The sequence below is a fragment of the Lygodium microphyllum genome, chromosome 6 (assembly GCF_053477565.2).
Source record: "Lygodium microphyllum isolate KBCC chromosome 6, Lygodium_microphyllum_v1.1.10, whole genome shotgun sequence".
NCBI classification, from domain to species: Eukaryota; Viridiplantae; Streptophyta; class Polypodiopsida; order Schizaeales; family Lygodiaceae; genus Lygodium; species Lygodium microphyllum.
The window spans coordinates 49,005,558-49,025,426 of NC_141140.1; the positions used below are offsets into that span (position 1 = coordinate 49,005,558).

The following is a 19,869-nucleotide window of genomic DNA, read 5'->3' on the forward strand; positions in this document are numbered from 1 at the left end:
TCACCCTATCCACTGGTTACAAATCATGAATAAACCTAAGAGATCCATTCTTCTTAGGCATTGTGAACCATTTTTTCGAATAGGGTGCTAAAAATGGCTCAAGTAACCCTATATAAATCCTCTCATTCAATAGCTCTATCAATTTTTCTAGATGCACTTTAGGCACTGGAATGGGCTATCAAAGATTCCAAGGAATGTGAGGAATAGTGGATATCACTATCAATACCACAACCTTAGGATCAACACATCTAATCTTTGTAATGAACCGAGCATACAGGAAAATACCGGTCACACTAATAGTATAAAAGGTGTAAGAGGGTTTCCTCAAGCATCATAGAATTACAAGAAATCTCTCTTCCACCTCTCTTCAGCTCTCATGACTTCTCCTTCTTCCTCTCTCTTTCTCTCTCTCTCTCTCTCTCTCCTTCTTGTCTTTCTCTCTCCTTTTTTTCTTCACCTGCAGTCTTTCTCTCTCTTCTCTCCCTTAGTTAGGCTAGCTAGGTCTCCTTCATTACAATTGGTATCAGAGCCTTGTCCTTTTTCCTTCTTCTTCCCTTAGATTTAGGTTCCATATAGTTCTTCACAGAGAGAAAATCCCAGTTACATAGTTCCCACAGGTACATAGGGGGTATTCAGACAAGTTGTCAGGCTTCTTGAAGACTATTGCAGCCTTTCTTGGGGAGCTCACTGGAGGTTTGACCGCATCTGGAGGCAAAAGGGCAAAAATGGCTGCTCATTTTTACTTCACAGAGTAAGTTTAGGGGTTGCCTCTTCCAATAAGACCCCTGTGGACTTGGGGAAAAGAGTAACCGTGACTATCTTTTACAAAAGTGAGTTTTTCCCCTTCTTTCTCTCAAGACCTTTAAGCTGCCATGGAAGCTCTAGCCCAAAATCTTGCAAGATCCACTGCCTTGAGACCTTGGGCTCACCTTGGAGTACTTGAGTGCCACCCCATACCCTGCTGAAGCCCTCAGGGCTGCCCCCGTAATGCCACCAATAGGACGATGGTGCTTGAGCTGCACCATTTCCTGCGCTGCTGCTTCTTTGATAAACTGTGCCTCTAACTCTGGAGTCTCAATGGTGAAGGGAACATTCATCAGTGAACGCACTGACTTCTCTATCAGGCACTTGAAGATTATTGCTCTCATCAATTGTGTCATACATAAGCTTAGCCTTCTTAAAGTTGTGCTTCTCTACTTCTTCTAGGCCTCCTTTGTCCAACAGATCATCAAACACAAGGCCACAGACATAGATTCCAAAGCATGGCGGTGTGTTGTACAGAGAATTGTTGTGTCTACATGGATCTTGTAGTCTAGCATTACAGGAGTTATAAGCTGAGCCTTACCCAGAAGGTCCTTGAGAACAATCACAATAGTTACACCACAAGGACCAATGTTTTTCTGTGATCCTGGGGCCAAATTTTGACACATCCACAGTCTGCAACAAGAAGGGTGTCACCTGAAGGGGGGAGGGTAATCTTTGAACTCTACCCCATGGATGGTCTCATTTGCACAAATGCTTGAAAATTGTGTGGTGACCCTTCCCTGTGGGAAGAAGATGGTGTAATCTTTCGGGATGTTGAGGAGGGATCTAAGGGCAGATTCAACATTCTGGATCATAGACAGGAACTCCTTGCTGCGGTGGCTCACCTCCATGATGCTCATGCAGCATCCATGCCAGTTGTAGAGCTCCTCCTTTATCTTCTTGACAACGGAGGCAGGGAGGGTAGTGGAGCTGGTGGCAAAGTTGAAGACGCGGCCATCATCCCAAGCTTAAGCAATGTATGTCTCATGGGTCTTGGTCTCTCTTCTCCAACCACTTGCTGAGCCCAACCTCTTGCTTGGAGAGATTAAAGAATTACATGAATTCTTGTTTAGGCTGAAGCTATGGATCACCTATTGATTTCCTTCTTCCATTATGCACTTCTTGGAATGCGTGCATGACTAAGCACACTTCAAATTTCTTTCCTATTGGTTGAGAATTTAACTCCTAACCCATAACCGTGCTTGGTCTTGATTCTTGATCATCAAGCCAAAAATTGTAAAAAAGAGTAAGTGATGCAATTAGTGAGTCACTAATTTGCAGAGGTAACCCCTTTCCCCATCCCATTTTCCTTATTGATCATGCATATCATGAAAGGCCCAATCCTCAATTTGTAAATGCATATCATGCTGGTTGCTTAATAATAAATGTCTACCATATATATTCCAGGTGAGGAAAAGCTCGATGCTAGGCGAGGTGGCAAGATAAAAGAGGGGTGACACCCCCTTGCCATCAAAGACCCTGAAGGGATGCACAACTTTGCCCACCTCCTGGTGATCCAAAGCCCAAAATCTGTTTACAGGTGCACGTACTCTAAATTGGTGGCATGAGCCCCAATCATTGACATCCAAGCAGCTTGCACATGTATGGACAACAAATGTATGACTCGATGGATGTATGATGGATGTATACACATATATTAGCAGAGAAAATGTATGACTTGGTGGATGTATGATGGCTAAATCCACATGTATTGGTAGAGAACATGTATGACTTGATGGATGTATGGTGGATGTATGCAATGGGAGATAGGTGTACCCTATCTCAGCCCTGAAAATTCAATTACAGAAAATTCTGCGTATCTATTGTGAGAAATATTTTTGCATTGCCTTGTACAGGGGATCAAGGGCTCTGTTTTGAATCAAGAAGCTTGGCAATCAGAGCTCCCTAGCTCAAGATATTGCAGTTTTTGTGACAGGGGGTCCGGTGGACTGCGCCTAGTATGGCAAGTCATAAGGGTAAAGCCAAGGCCCAGGACTTCTAGCGCAAGTTTAGAGATTCTTGTGCATCTATGAATGATCCTAGCTCCACCCAAGAGGATCGTGACATGCTTGAAGAAGGTGCCCCCGAAACAAACCGTTTTGCTATGCTTAATGACACACTATGCCAACATGAGACCCATCATGCTGAGCGGCATCAAGAGCTGGAACAATGCCATAGGGAGATGGAAATTTGCCAAGAACAACATCATATCAAGATGATGGCTAAGACGGACTTGCTCGTAGAGCGCATGGGCACACTCATCTCCACCCTCTCACCCTCCTCGGCTCAGCCCAAGCAGCATGGTCCTCCTCGTGAGAACAAGTGCCCTCTCCCCTTGGAGACGGGACGTGGCTGGCAAGGTTTTGGTAGCACCCATGGTTTTCCCCATAGCACCTATGAGCTGGGCGAGCCCTCTATGTGACATGATGAGCCCATCCTCCCATCCGAACCCTTCCAGCCCATCCTTGGGACAACAACTCCCCGGTAGTGGAAGGTATGTGCAAGGGAAAAATGGAAATTTTGGGCAGCATAGTATGCATGGTGCACATGGGTAGCATGCACATGTTAATGAGCAGCATGCACATGGCAGTTTTGGGCAACAAGGCCATAATGTTCAATTTGGTTTGCATGTACTGCATGGGTAGCATGGAAATTTTGAGCAGCAAGGCCCTAAAACAGGTGCACATGGGTAACATGGAAATTTTGGTCAGCAAGGCCCTAATAATCAGTTTGGCCCACGTATAATGCATCGGCAACATGGCACCCAACGACATTCTGGTCAGCAAGGCATGTATGGGCAACAAGGTATATATGGGAAGCATGCAGCACATGGCATGCATGGGTAGCAGGGCCCAAATGAATTACGTGACAAGATTGTATTTACTAAATTTAATGGGCAATCCTCATTCTCGACCGAGTTAGAGGAATGGACCTCTAAACTTGAAGCCTACTTCCTCATTTACCCTTGTACCAATGAGGCCAAAATTGTCTTCGCCTCCCTTCACTTGGAGGGCTTTGCCCACACATGGTGGAGGTACATTCAAAGGGAAAACCAATAGTTTCATGATTGGGAAGATTTCAAGATGCATATGGTTCAAGTTTTTGTCTCCCTGGCTGAGAAGGAATGTTTGGCAAGGCAATGGTATCATTTTGATTAGTGTAATTTCACAGTGCGGGAGTATACTAACTAGTTTATGAACCTATCTATGTATATGGAAGCTGTCAATGATGAGCTCAAACTGCATAAATACATTTATGGGTTGGATTTGAATCTCTCAGCTAATGTAATGGCTCAAAAGACAACCGCCTTGTTTGGCGCCATAGAGTTGGCTGAATGGTATGGCAGGAAATACCGCCACAATGAGGGCATGCAACCCATTTTAGGACATCAAAGATATCCCACTAGGAAGCCCCCATATGCTAGAAATTATCATAGCAACAATGCATTGAATGGCAACCCCAAGATACCAACTTATCCCACTTTTAATGTTGAGAGAATACATGGCAGTTTTGGGATAGCACCTCTGCCCAAAGGTGACACCAAGTATGTTGAAAGTAAGACTCAGAATGCCTTAGGTTAGAGTGGCCAAAGATTCATTTTCTCAGATGTTGTCAAGGATCAAAAGGCTAAGGGTTTAAGCTTTAAGTGTGGGGATAAATACACACCCGATCATGCATCCCAATGCCCATTTAAGAATGCCATTGTTAGGTTTAATAGCATGTATGTGTTGGAAGATTGTGATAGAATCAATGAGGACCCACATGACACACCACCGATGATGACACATGTTGAAAATGCAAAATTTGAAGAGGATCTTGACCTGGATCAATTTTATGATTCTCCAGATGGGTTCCCTTTTGACCCCGGTGGCTGCCCCACATTTGGCTTGGTTGGAACAACATGTATGTGGTAGTTGACTACCTCACTAAAGCAACCCATTTCATCCCTACAAAATCTCAATTTATAACATCTCAAGTTGCCACTCAATTTATGGAGTATGTATTCAAGTTTCATGGATTGCCACATGTCATAGTGCACGACTGGGATACCAAATTTATGAGTCAATTTTGGCAGACGGTTTTGAGCTCCATGGGCCATCTATCATCCCCAAACGGATGGGCAAACTGAGTGGGTTAACAAGTGGCTTGAGACCTACTTGATACATTTTTTTCATGATGTGTAGAATGCTTGGGATATGTGGCTACATTTGGCAGAGTTTGCTTACAACAACTCCACTCATTTGAGTATTGGAGTATTCCCCTTTGAGGCATTGTATGGTTATCGGATGCCCCTCCCCACTGTGGTCTTCAGTGAGAAGCTTAACCCCCTTGGGAAAGAAGAGTTGGGGCCTTGCTTCAACAATGGAAGGTCAATCTCAAAAAGGCTCAAGAGCACATGAAGCTCTATGTGGATGCAAAGAGGTGCCCTCTTGACTTCCAAGAAGGCAAATTGGTACTCCTCAAGGTCCCCGAGTCCCGTTATGCTACACTTAAAGATGGCTCTTACAACAAGTTGGCACATCATTACTATGGGCCGTACACAATCCTTAAGAAAGTTGGAGACCTAGCCTAGCACCTCCAATTCCCCCCTGACACCAAGATACATAATGTATTCCATGTGAGCCAATTGAAGCCATTCATAGGCACCCCCAAAGATTATGTGGAGGAACTGCCCCCCATGGATGAAGAGGGCCTTATTCAATATATGCCTGAAACGGTCATAGGACAGCATGAAAATAAACTTTATAGTCAGTCCATTCATGAGTACTTGATTAAAAGACAAGGCCTACCTCTAGAGGAAGCTTCTTGGTGCTCAGCCTCTATTTTGGGGATGAGTTTTCCCACCTCAAGGAGGTTGCATTGGTTGGATCTTGACCACACTGTGCCCCTGTTTGGACTATAGCCTACTTCTAGACAACCATCTATTTTGCACCAATTTTGGTCCTGAGCTATTCTCAGCCCCACCTTACCTACACGGGATGAAAGTACACCTCAAGGGCTCTTTAGTAACAACACCTCACTTGTCCCGATCGGAGTTTCCTATGGGAAGTTATGGTTGTTCTCCCTACAACAATCCTGTCTTGGACATCATACCCGGCTTCTAGACAGCCATCTATTTTGCAACAGTTTTGGTCCTGAATTATTTTCAACCCCACCTTACCCACATGGGCTGAAAGTATATCTTCTAGGCTCCGCAAGGACACCTCATTCATCCTGTTCAGAGTCTTCTGCCCAAAGTTATGACTGACTTCCTCCTACAGCAGACTTGCACACTGTCCACTCCATCCAGGGCCTTGTTTTCATGACATGGATGCCCTTGCTTATTTCTCTTGTATCACACGTAGAGTAGTACTCTGTAGCCTCCCCTCCCTGCTCCTCCCTTTTTTTGAGGACAAAAACTTCATGAGATGGGATGGTTTGGGCATACGGGAAAATACTAGTCACACTGATGGTATAAAAGATGTAAGAGAGTTTCCTCAGGCATCACGGAATTATCAAGAAATATCTCTTCCACCTCTCTTCAGCTCTCATGGCTTCTCCTTCTTCCTCTCTCTTTCTCTCTGTCTCTCTCTTATTCCTATCTTTCTCACTCTTCTTCTTCTCATGTAGTATTTCTCTCTCTTCTCTCCCTTAGTTAGGCTAGCTAGATCTCCTTCATTACAATCTCATGTGGGTAAACTACAAATGCTCTACTACCATGCCTATCCAACATATCCATAAAACATTGTCTTTCAATACAAAGAAGAATGCCTCTTGGGTTGGAGCATCCTATGGGTGAGTTTCACTTGTTCTTTCCATTTTTGCCTCATCTCCACCATCCGTTTAGGTGGCACATCTTGTAAAATATTACACGGCGCAGCGAACAGAATCTGAGAAAGAGATAGAGAGTACACAACAGATAAGAGGAGAATCAGTAAATTCTTTAACTCTAAACAATTGATACAAAGATGGCTCTGTCCACCTGTGCGCTTCCACTGTATGAAGCTTAGATGGCGATCTAGACAGAAGATAGGTGAAGAGCTTAAGGCTAGCTGGAACAACAACTCTGACTGGTGAAAGATGAGTGAGAGATGGCTGCGAAGGGGTTTAGCTTTTATAGCCAGCGAAGGTTGTTAGGTCGGCCTGCTGACGACCTACCATATGAGCCTCCACTAGTCGGCCAGGGAATATTCCCTTTACCATCGGGCCAGGGGCGCTGCCCTCGGACCCCCGCCAGGGGGGCCGCTGGTCCCCCCTGGGACCCCCTAGCTAGGGGCCGCTTCAACGGCCCCCGGACCCCACAATAGGGGCCCCTTTTAACTCCCTTACACCGCAACTCGATGCAATGCGCCTCGAGTTGCTACTAGCTTAACCACTCCGTCTAACCCAAAGATTAGACCCACAACAGTCACCTTTTTGCCATCCAGTCACATAGACCTCATCTGATATACAAGTCAGGACTCAACCAATGTCCGGGCTCACATTTGGCTTCTCCTCATAACGGGGGCCTTACAACTTTGAGCATCATGGATCATTGGTAGCACCTAATGAGGGTGGGGCATTGATCATATCTAATACCCCCCCTCAATGTCCACCCATAGGTGAACTATCTTCTCGACCAATGCCGAGTCTCTGAAGATGAACTTGAAGCAGATACTTTGTAAGTGGTTTGGTGAAGATATCTGCTCCATTCTCCTCTGTTGGACAGTAGACGAGTTCCACTATCCCATCCTCCATCAAATCACGCACATAGTGATACTGGATCTCTATGTGTTTGATGCATGCATGAAACACTAGATTTTTGGCAATGGTGATGCAACTCTAATTGTCACATCTTAGCACAGTCGGTTCTTCATCCTGCACTCCCATATGCCATAGAATCCTTCTCAACCATACGGCTTCACATGCAGCAAAACAAGCTGCCTTGTACTCTGCTTCGGTAGAAGACAATGCCACTGTTGGTTGCTTCTTACTAATCCAAGAGAAATTTCCTGAACCCAAAGAGAAACAATAACCAGAAACTGACTTCCTGGAATCAATGTCTCCTGCCCAATCTGAGTCACAGTTCCCCACAAGAGAAGTTCCGAAACTGTATGTGATACCATAGTCAAGAGTTTTCTTCAAGTATCTGAGCACCCGCATCCCAGCCTTCCAATGACTCTCATGAGGTTTGTTTGAGAACCTGCTCAAAACACCAACAACAAAATTGATATCTGGTTTGGTGTTACACAAGTAGATCAGACTGCCGACCAACCTCCTATACCTCCCAATGTCTGCTAGTGCTGATGTATCCTTGACGGATAACCTTGCATTCACCTCCATAGGTGTAGCTATCTCCTTGCACTCGGTCATGCCAAATGCCTTCAAGATCTCCCATGCATACTTCTTCTGAGAGATGAAGATCTTTCCTGGCTCTTGCCAGACTTCAATCCCCAAACAATAGTGCAGCAAGCCCAAGTCTGTCATTTCAAACTCAGAACTCAAAGCCTTTCGAGTTTGGTTGATCATATCTTCATAGTCACCTATAATAAGAAGGTCGTCCACATATAGGACAATCACTACAGACTTTTTACCATCCCTTTAAATATACAAGTTAGCATCTGAGGCACATCTTTTGAAGTTTAGGTTTAAAAAGAACCTATCTATCCGCTGGTACCATGCTGTGGGGGCTTGTTTCATCCCATACAATGCCTTCTTCAGGTTACACACTTTGTTCTCAGAATGGGGGGCCTCAAACCCTGGTGGCTGAGCCACGTACACCTCCTCCTTGAGGTCACCATTTAAGAACGCTGACTTAACATCCATTTGGTACACTGGCCACTTCTTGTGGGCAGCCACTGCAAGTACCGTGCGAATAGTGGTCATTCTAGCAGTTGGGGAAAATGACTCTTGAAAATCAAACCCTTCAACTTGTGAAAATCCTTGGGCAACCAGTCTAGCTTTGTACTTTTCTAAGGTATCATCAGCCTTGTACTTTACCTTCCAGATCCACTTGGTGCCAATAACCTTCCGCTTTGCTAGTTGATCCACTAGCTCCCAAGTGTCATTCTTCATTATGCTGTCATACTCCGCCTCATAGCAGCCTTCCATGATGGATCTGCTAGTGCTTCTTCTAAGTCAATTGGCTCCTTTACTTCTCTCATAATCTCAACCATCAAGGCCATATTGACTATGTGAGCAGAAGCCCTCCTTTGCTCCTCTATTCTCTGAGACCTCCTTGGGCCGTTTGCCTTCTCCTCAACAGATGCAGGCATAGGATTATTGTGGTCATAGAGTTGCTTCACCTAGCGCGGCAATGGCTTTTCCGGTGGGGTGATGTTAGGTTGATGAACTTTTTTCTCATCATCTGAAGATGATGCTTCCTCCTCCTTAAGGATAGGGATAGCTCTCGGGACAGGTTCATAGTGGACTACTTCTTCGCTTGATGATAAAGTGGAGGAACTTGCCTTCTCCTCCTCCACTATATGCGGCTCCTCCTTGAACACCACATCACGGCTCGCGATGATCTTCTTTGCCTCTTGGTCATATAATTTGTAAGCCTTCTGCTCATCACTATAACCCAAGAAGATACATTTTCTGCTTTTTGGTTGTAACTTGTTTCTCTTCTCATCTGGAACATGTGCATAACATTCACATCCAAAAATTCTGAAATGTGAGATAGATGGTTTCTTACCAGTGTAAGCCTCATGAGTTGTTTTTCCCTTGAGAGCCTTTGTATAGCTCCGATGTAGAATGTAGACTGCAGTATTAACAGTTTCAGCCCAAAAATGGTTAGGCAATCCCTTTCCCTTTAGCATGCATCTTGCCATCTCCACAATGGTGCGATTCCTGCGTTCCACAACACCGTTCTGTTGAGGTGTGTGAGGCGTCATCAATTGATGCTTGGTCCCTTTGCTCTTGCAAAAGCCTTCAAACTCCTTTGAGTTGAACTCACCACCACCATCTGTTCTAAATTTCTTCACACTTTTCCCTGTTTCATTCTCAACAAGTATTAGCCATTCTTTAAACTTACCAAAAGCTTGATCCTTATCACGAAGGAAGTACACCCACATCTTCCTACTGTAGTCGTTGACAATCAACATAAAATAAGAAGATCCCCCCAAGGCCTGTGTAGGCATCTTACCACACAAGTCAGCATGCACCAACTCTAGAGGAGCCTGTGCTCTATTCTCGCTTTCTTGTGGAAATGTCTTTCTCTGTTGCTTGCCCATCATACAAGCTTCACATGGTTCCTTCAATTCAGTTATTGTAGGTAGGTGAGCAACCATACCTTGCTTTTGCATCTCCTTTAATACTGCAAATCCGATGTGTCCAAACCTTTCATGCCAAAGCTTACTTGTGCCCACTCCAGCGGTGGCTGTAAGAGCACTTAGCTCATACAGGTTGTTCCTTCTTTCTCCTTTGCCAACAATTGTGCCAGCACTATCAATAATTTCTGGACCTGTCTTCTTGAACCTCACTTCATGACCAAGATCAGTTATGGCAACTGATAATAAATTTCTCCTGATTTCGGGAACATACAACACATTTGAAAGCTTTTTGACTTCACCATTTACAGCAATAAAAGAAATAGTACCTGTGCCTGCAGCAGGGCATTTAGCATCATTTCCAACCATCACAGTGATGGATTCTTGTAGAGGCTGCATAGAACTGTATAGACCTTTCTTGTTGGTCATGTGACGGGAGGCCCCACTATCCAACACCCATGAGTCAGTGGTAGATTCTTCTTGCGCTGAGGAGCACACTTCCTCAATGGTCGCCATGAATAATTCTAGCTCTGCTTCAGCCGTATTGGCTGTCTCTTTCCCTTTACTTTTAAGGGTACCATTCTTTTCATCTGCCTTCTTGACACGACAATCTACAATTGCATGTCCTTTCCTCTTGCAGTAGAAGCACTCTCCTTGAAACTTCTTCTTTCCGCCCTTTTTCTTTTTGTCACCATCATTTTTGGTGAAGGAACCACCTTTGCCTTTTGCATTGGCAGAGAATGCAGCATCTCCATTGTTGCTTCCTTCTCGGGCTTTCAGCCTCAACTCCTCCTCCATTAATAATGCACAAAACTCCTCAAAATTCAAAGCTTGAGGTCTCACCTGAGTATTAAGGGCAGTTACTAGTCCATCAAACTTTTGTGGACAAATCCAAAGACACCTCCGAGCTAGCTCTTCACTAGTCTTTTGTATCCCAACGCCAATCATCTGGTCGCGCAATGATGAATGCTTCAACCGTCTCTCCTTCAGCAAACTTCTCCGCTGCTAGTTGATTCTCCAAGTTTTGAATCCTCGTTTGGTTTGGTGTTTCATACTGACTCCTTAGTACATTCCAAGCCTCTGACGCTTTGGTTGTATGCTGAATCAAAGTCAGAACACTGTCAGAACAGCTTGTAACTAAGGCACACAATGCATCTGCATTCCTTCATTTCCAAGCTCGTAGAAGATCTGCATTCGGAGGAATCATCACACTAGGATTTGATGGGGCGAGGGTAGGCTGTGGTTTTGCATCAGTCCCCAGCACAGTCTCCAGAAGCTCATAAGAATCAAGGATAGTTGTAATTTTGAACTTCCACAAGGTGTAGTTTGTACCATCTAACTTGCCTTCGCTGAAGGTTGGTGGAAGAATCCTCAGTGTTTGAATAGCCGGTATAGCAACACCACCTCCTGCACCGCTTCCTGATGCGCCAGAACTGCTTCCAGAAGTCGACATAGTTTCTCTTTGCTGTTGAAGCCTTTGCCTCTTGCACACTCTTCGATCTCTAGAGCCCCCTGGGCTGTGATACCATGTAAAATATTACACGGCGCAGCGAACAGAATCTGAGAAATAGACAGAGAGTACACAACAGATAAGAGGAGAATCAGTAAATTCTTTAACTCCAAACAGCTGATACAAAGATGGCTCTGTCCACCCGTGCGGTTCCACTGTGTGAAGCTTAGATGGCGATCTAGACAAAAGATAGGTGAAGAGCTTAAGGCTAGCTGGAACAACAACTCTGACTGGGTGAAAGATGAGTGAGAGATGGCTGCAAAGGGGTTTAACTTTTATAGCTGGCGAATGTCGTTAGGTCGGCCTGCTGACCAACCTACCATATGAGCCTCCACTAGTCGGCTAGGGAATATTCCCTTTACCATCGAGCCAGGGGCGCTGCCCCCGGACCCCACAATAGGGGCCCCTTTTAACTCCCTTACACTACAACTCAATGCAATGTGCCTCGAGTTGCTACCAGCTTAACCACTCCGTCTAACCCAAAGATTAGACCCACAAGAGTCACCATTTTGCCATCTGGTCACATAGACCTCATCTGATATACAAGTCAGGACTCAACCAATGTCCGTGCTCACATTTGGCTTCTCCTCATAATGGGGGCCTTACAACTTTGAGCACCATGGATCATTGGTAGCACCTAATGAGGGTGGGGCATTGATCATATCTAACACATCTTTCTTCCCTTGTTCTTCTGGTTATACTTGTGGATATAGAGGGGGGCTTGGTTCCTACACTTGTTCTTTCTCTTGTTGGTCTTGTTCAAAATCAGGCTCTTCTTCTTGAATTGGCTTCGTTGGCTCTTATTGAGACGGTTACATTTGTTGCTCTAGCTCCCCAAGCCCTACTCGTGCAAGTTCTTATGAGGTTAAGGCAACTCAAATTAGATGGGCTCGTTGCTCCTCTACTCCCAATCTGGTGCTAGGCTCGAGTGCCTTGGCATGAAGTCCATGTTACAATAGCCTCCTTGCCAATTCTAGTTTTCTCTTTACTTCTCCTAGTGTTTCTTCTCCACAGCCATGCTTTGCCTTTTGCAAGGAGGCATTTTCTTTCGGAATGGACCAGCTTGTAAGCTAAGTCTTTGACTCTATCTTCATCATTGGCTACCCATTTCTTTGCTTTCTCTTTCATCTGCTCTAGCCCTTGATTTTGGTACTAGACTAGGGTGGCAATCATGTACTCCTGCTCCCACCACAATGTGTGCATTTGTTGCTGCTCCTGGTTTTTGCATTCTACTTGTTCCCTCAGTATGGCTTCCTCATGGAGAGTTGCTTGAAGTTGATTGTGCATCTATGCCAGTTTCATCATGGTATCTTCATCTCTTTGGGTCCTTGCCACCTACAACTCTATCCTTGCCTCTTCTCTTTGCCTCTTGAACTCCTTTATTTCTAGCTCTAGATGCATGTTTTCCCTGGAGTTGAAGATGCACATGTTTTCTAGGGAAATGTGGTTCTCTCTTTCTTCATCATACAATTCCTTTAGGATCTCTTCTCCTTCCCTTGCCTTTAAGGTCTCTTTCAATGCAATGATTTTCCTACTGGATGATAATCATCACCCTCATTTTTTTCACCTGATAGGTTGCAAATGTGATCTTCTCCTCTTTTAGCTCTACAAAAGTGGCCTTTTTCTCCTCTATCATCTTGTCGATTTGGTTTTGAAGCTCTTTTACCAATTCGTCATGATCTTTAGTATTGTGCATGGCTAAAGGAACCAAAGTAGTTGATACTTCTAAATGAGGTACCTTTGGCCCTTGGTGTGATTGTGCATTGGCTTTGCTACTGTTCTTGGCCTCTTTGTTCTTTCAAAGGGGGCTCCTTTGCTAGGTATAGGTGCAATTTTTTGCAATTTACTTACTAGTACTGCACCTAGGCCATGATGTTGCTTTCATTGACCACCCCTTTAGGAATTCCTTGTGTAGGGGTGATTGTAGGGATGACCGTGACAAGTGAGCTTGGGTATAGAGGGGATTTACTCTTGCCTTCCACCACCAATCTTGGTCCTTTCTCTTCCATTGTTGCACTTGTGCTTGGTATGTCATCTCGTATTGGGCTCATCATCACCAATTCCACTAATCTTCGAATGGCTAGGGCTATCTTCTTCTACTCCTATTACTTTAGCTACACTTTATTCTCTTCATGCTTTTTTCCTACACTATTCTTTAATCCTCTTCAATTCCTCCTTCACTTTTTATAGCTCTCTGTTTTCTTATGAGGTGGACTGGGTTCTTCTTATGGGTTCTTCTTATGGTTGTTATAATACTCCTCCAAAGCCTATGGTTGAAGCCTTGCAAGCAAGTTCTTTCCTCTCTAACTCTGTTGTGGTAGCTAGAGACTCCCTTTCTACTACCCTTGGTGCTGTGGCTAGTACATTTGCTAATGTCTATATTATCTTTGAGGTGTAGGTGTTTCAATTTACCTCATCTAGGGTGTTTTCTGCAAGGCTCTCTAGCAATGTTAGACTTATTCTATTCATGAGAGTGTTATATCTCTAGCTTGAGAAGAGCATATGGACCATTTTTTCTTACAGCCAGTGAATGGTGCGGTTAGAATGTCAGCCAAGCTGATTCCATCATTTATGTGGACCTTTTTTGTCCATTCCTAGCACCCCATATATATCCTATTTGGCCTCTTATGTGGCTTCTCTACTAATCCCACACTCTTCTCCACAATTTTTGGATTGAGGGTAACTTCCACCCTTCTAAAGGTTTCTCCTTTCTTGATGGTTACAGTTATGCTATTCCTTTGGATATCAAAAGTTCTTAGGAATTCTATACATTTGTTGTGGTCAATGTCTTGCCCCACCTTTTCTAGGTATTTGGCAAGATTATATCATTCTATTATTTGTACCATTTCCTCCTTGGATGTCGTCGCTCCTTCCAAATTGTGGATGTTGTGGTATTTTAATTGATTGAATACTCATATTTTCATGGCTAATCCATATATTCTATTCTTCTCCTCTAAGAGGGGGATCCTGTTGGCTTTATCCTGTTGACCTGCCATTTAGGTTCCTGTTGCGACAGAATATCCCACAATTAGTTCTCTTTAAAAGGACATCTCTTGCATAGAAGGTAAAATGACTAGAAAGATTAGTGTCTGATGATGAAGGATATAACACAAAAAATGAGAATTCTCATACCAATCAATCCATCCATTTTACACATTCATTCTTCCCTTTGAAATTCAATCCCTGATTTGAGTTTTCATCCATTTTCCACTTTTACCCCCTCCCCCTTTCCAATGTGTGAAATTGGGTAGCATGAATCATCACCCGTCTGCACATAACCTGGGTTTTGTAAGTCTTGCATCTCTCCAAACCATTCAACATGACTGGTCATATGATTAGATGCACGCAAATCGACATACCATATATCATCATGTGTCCCCTTTCCTATAACTGCATTCATCATATGATGCATAACAAACAAACGCTCATTTTTGTCTTCATTCTGTTGTGAAGACGATGCATAGTTTCCTTGCTACAACTTACCACTGTGAATATCATCCTTCTTAGCATAACAATTGGCTGCAATATGTTCTATTTTGCCACAATAATGGCAAACAATAGCAAAATTTCCAGATCCTTTGTTCTGCCATCCACCTCTTCCTCTAGAGCTCCCCCTGCCTCTAAAGTTTCCTCTCCCTTCAAAAACCTGCATTTCACCAAACTGTTGATTGAACCCGTTTTGTTGGTTATCGCCAGCACGTCCCATACCACGGCCTCTTGAAGAGGATCTACCACGTCCCCTTCCTAAACTCGAGTAAAATGCTTGGACCTGTTTACCATTTCTTTCAGACGAATCACCCTGCATATTGATCTCTTCAGTAATCATGAGAGAGATCAGCTCATCAAAATTTGGAAATGGTTTCGTACATATACTGAAGTAACAAATGATTTCCATGCCTTCTCATTGTTAAGGCCACTCAGAGTGGATGAAACCAAATCATCATCATCCGACATTGCATCAATCGTTGCTAACGCATCTGCAATACTCCTCACCTTCAACACATACTCATTGACTGACATTTTCCCCTTCTTCAAGGCACTCAGCTCTTGCTTGAGTTGAATCTTTCGTGCCTTTGTATTTACTGAAAACATGCTCTTAAAAATTGTCCAAGCTGCATGTGAAGTTTTTGCATTCCTTATATGTCCCAGCATAGTATTATCAATGACTGCAGATAGCCAGTACATCACCTTTTTGTCTTTTGCATTCCACTCTTTCCATGCTTTTAACTCATCTGCAGTCGGTGGGATACCTAGCTTTGGCTCCTTTTCTTTACCTGAAATAAATCCATAAAGGCCTTTTCCAATGAGGAAATTCGTCACACGGAACTTCCATGAAGGGTAGTTGTTCTTGTCGAGCTTCTCAATAAAAGGATTTCCACTATTCTCTGCCATTATCACAAACAAGGATGCAACACAAGAAGGTAGTCTTCTGCAATCTTTCACAAGTGCATAGCAGTACACCAAGTAACCTTTTTCACTTATTACTCAATAGTACATTTAATCTGCAACCTACTTGCAAATAAACCTTATGTTTGCTTCCTGCAAACACCTCAAAAGTTACAGATTTGCAATCTATAACCTGTGCACCCTCTTTCGGTCAATATAGCCGAAATCATAGTGTACCCTGAAACTGTTGTCCTCAACCTTGCAGCTCTAAAACGAGGCCTAAAATGGCCTCAAACGCCCAAAATAACTACGAAAAAAAACCTAAAGGGCTTATCTATAGAATATACAATGATCTTCTTGCACACCAAATCTCACAGCAATCTGAGATTTTTGCTCGACCCTAATTTTGGTGCCTCCACAGGCACTATCCAAGAGAGAGAGTGGATGAATGGGAGAGCTTCTTACCCGTTGCTTGCTTGCTCGAACCTTGCTTCTTCTCCTTCACTTCAGCCTTCAAAATCAACCTCTCTCAATGGCACGGCTCTGTTACCATGTCAAGAATCACGTGATGGGGGGATATGCTTGAGCTGCTGCACCAAACACACATTGTATACACAAGAGGAAGCTTACTCAAGAACACAAGAAGAGAGATGGAGGCCAAAACGTTTTCTTGCTGGTTTCTTCTTCTTCTTCCACACACTATACAATGTATACAAAGTATAGATAAGATATAACATAAAGAAAAGTGGCATTCTAAGTCAAACAGTGCATAACCGACTACACTAATCAACTGGCGTTATATCTTTGCCAACTGTAAGTAGGTGTAACAAACTAAATATAATAAGTGATAAGTTAGTGGCCATGTGAGTATCATAATGACCACCAACATGCTAAGTGTAGACGTGCAAACTCATCTAGCCAAGTGGTCCATCATCAATGTTCACATGTGTTGAGCTTGCCATCTCAACAAGGGGACGATTATCTGCTCTTTGATTTTTCTTTCGTTTCATTTCTTTTTCCTTTTTTCAGGGTTAGAACACCTTTTTACACATCTTCTTTTTCCTGACAGCTATTGGCAAACACCACTCCATGTGTTGTACAAAAAATATAAGGCCATCATCACACAATTTTTGCGGCTCCTCAAATAGTCCATCCCTTGGCTCAAAAGGCATATGCCTCACTTTTTGTCGCACAGGGCGGCTACTTTTCTTCAAAGGAATGGTATGCACAACTAAACTGGGAGAAATACCCCTCAAATTATCATAACTCTAGGTGAAGATATCACAAAATTCTTGAATCGAGGCATGTAGTCCTTTCTTTCTTCTAGACGGAGCATAGACCCCTAATTTAATTTGCCATGGATCATTCAATGTACTAAGGTCCAACTTGATCACATCTGCGTCTCTTATTCTATCTTGAGCTTCTATCAGCTCATTTAGAGTCACCTGGTAGATATTCTCTGTAATGGATCCCTCTTTTGATTTATCACTTGATGAGGTCCCACTACCAGATGGATCACCTAATGTATCTATTTTTGATGAAGATAAAGGCACTCTCTCACTTTGAGGAGCTTTAGGGTATGCATCCATTATCACACGTTGGGCACCTCTACCAAAAAATGAGACCACCATCAGAGGTATATCAACTTGACAATCGGATTGTAAGATCCATGGCAATCCTAGCAATACTTGATAGCTTAGCCCCTGCAAACCTAATAATCCTAAAGTCTGCAATGCATTCCACATTAGTGACAGTCACGTGGACTTTGGTAATGCAACCTTCAAGTTACCTTAAACTGTCATTTTCCATTTGAAGAATTGTGGAAGCATTTTTCTGGATTTCTAATCTTAATCTTTCCATCAATTTTGAGCTCATAATATTGACGGAGGATCCCATATCCACAATGGCATGTTCTACTAATATACCATCAATATATGCTGCTATCCTTGGGCAATCCTTTTTAGTGTGTTCAAAATAATAATTTTTCACCTAAGCTATTCCCAATAACTCAATGATATACTTAGTATAAATAATATTTTTGAACTCTTTATGCACTCCTAGAGATAACTTGATTAATTGTATGAGATTCACATCAGGCTTTACCTTGCAAAGAGAACTCACTAAGTCAAATTCATGATAGCTCGCAATGGTTCCCTTCTCTTTCCAAACCATTCTTTCTCTTGGTTGTTGAATAGGCTTTGGCATCTCTTTCTTAGCTTTTACCTTCTTCTTTTATAGCCCCTTATTGGGGTCAATTTTTCCATCAACTGCTTTTAAGGGATCGACTTCCACATCAGGGTTAGGGCTTGCATCCCCTTATCATTCCATTTAGGGTTTGTCTCAATAGGTTTTACATTATCCTTGTCACCTTCTTTAACCTTTTTTCCTCTTGTAATGGCTTGCAAATTGGAACCCTTAGTGGTGTTAACATGCACAACTTTGATAAGGCTAACACCACTACCACTAGGCAGCTCCTCTATGGTAGCTTTTCCTCTTTATAGTATTTGTTTTGGTCCTTCATATAGTTGAAGATTGTTCCCTTGTACTCAATGGTTTATTGGACTTGGATGCTTACTCCCTTGCTAAAGAGATCTAATCTTACTCAGCCTCAAATGCAAAAGGAATCACACAATAGTAAGCACACTGTGATATGCTGGCAAGAAAAGCACTGTGTGTATTGCAATTCATTTTGTAAAAGAGTGTCGATGGTACAAATCGTAAAGAATGATAGGTATGGGTTGATGCCTATGCTAATAAGAAGGAGAAAAAAAGTAGAATAGAGGAATTGGCCTTGACCAAAAAGGGGATAACTGCCCAAGGAAGGGATAAGGGCATATATATAAGTCAAGAAATGAAAAAAGAAGCTCATTATTGTGTGTGACCAAACTTTCTCTCTTCTTGGTTATTGCTCTTACTTCCTTCTTATGCATGAGAGAGGGAGAGAGTGTGTGGAAGGGAGTCAGGGACCATGGAGAAGCTCTTCTTCTCCTCTCTTTATCATCATCTTCTTCTCTTCCCCCTTCTTGCACACATGCCTATGGAGGTTGAAGCACAAAGCTTGGAGATGGAGTTTTATCAAGGTCTCATCTTGAATCGTGGAGCCATCGGCAGACTCGTGGAAGAGTGTGCACGGCTATGTGAGAGGTAGCCATAGCTCTCAGATTGAAACACTTAAAGCAATAAGAGGTCCATGGGTCTTGGTGGTTTTCCTGTGAGGGCGACAATATTTCCTCTTTAGATGATTGCAAACTTGTGCTATCTCTAGCAAAGCATGCATGTGATTCATATTATCTCTCTTCTTCTATATGAAGGGAGCCTACCTCTCTTGCCAAATCTCATCCATATTGGCAATAGATGTTATGCTATCATTAAGTCCCCTCAGTTTTTATTAATTTTGACTTCATTTTTCTTAAGTTTGGCTACACATTTATGCAAGCAAACATGTATCTTAATTTGGTGGATATGTACATCCATGTACATTACCAGTAACCTTGAAAAAATGCTTCTTAATTCTTATAGCATTAGCTATAAATGTTTGATCACAACTCTTGCATCATAATTATGAACAAGTTTTTCAGTCACTAACTCTTACACATGTGCCCACTTTGGTCCATGAACCATGATTTTAACCACAAACAACTTTTCTTACAAGTATAACCCCTCTAGTTTTGCAATTAAAGGAAATATGCTATCAAGGCATGCTATTTCTTATAATAGTGTTGCTATTGACCTAAATAAAAATTTTGCCACCATGGATGTTCAAGTTCTTAAATGTAGTCTCATAGTTCATTGGCCATGTCAATTGGCATGGAAGGCATTTACAAATTCTAGCTCATGTAGCCATCCCTCTAAAAAACTTGGCATACGTGCCAAAATTTGATTCTTCCTAAAATGAGGAATGTGATTTGGCTTTTAGGAGATTGTACAATATGTTTTCTAAGG

At 42.9% G+C, this 19,869-nt stretch overlaps 1 pseudogene; it reads right to left on the reverse strand.

Annotated features, from left to right (window-relative positions):
* Positions 1-881: 881 nt before the first annotated feature.
* The window catches only part of LOC148034535 (phosphoserine aminotransferase 1, chloroplastic-like), a 47,833-nt pseudogene continuing 28,845 nt past the window's right edge, over positions 882-19,869 (reverse strand).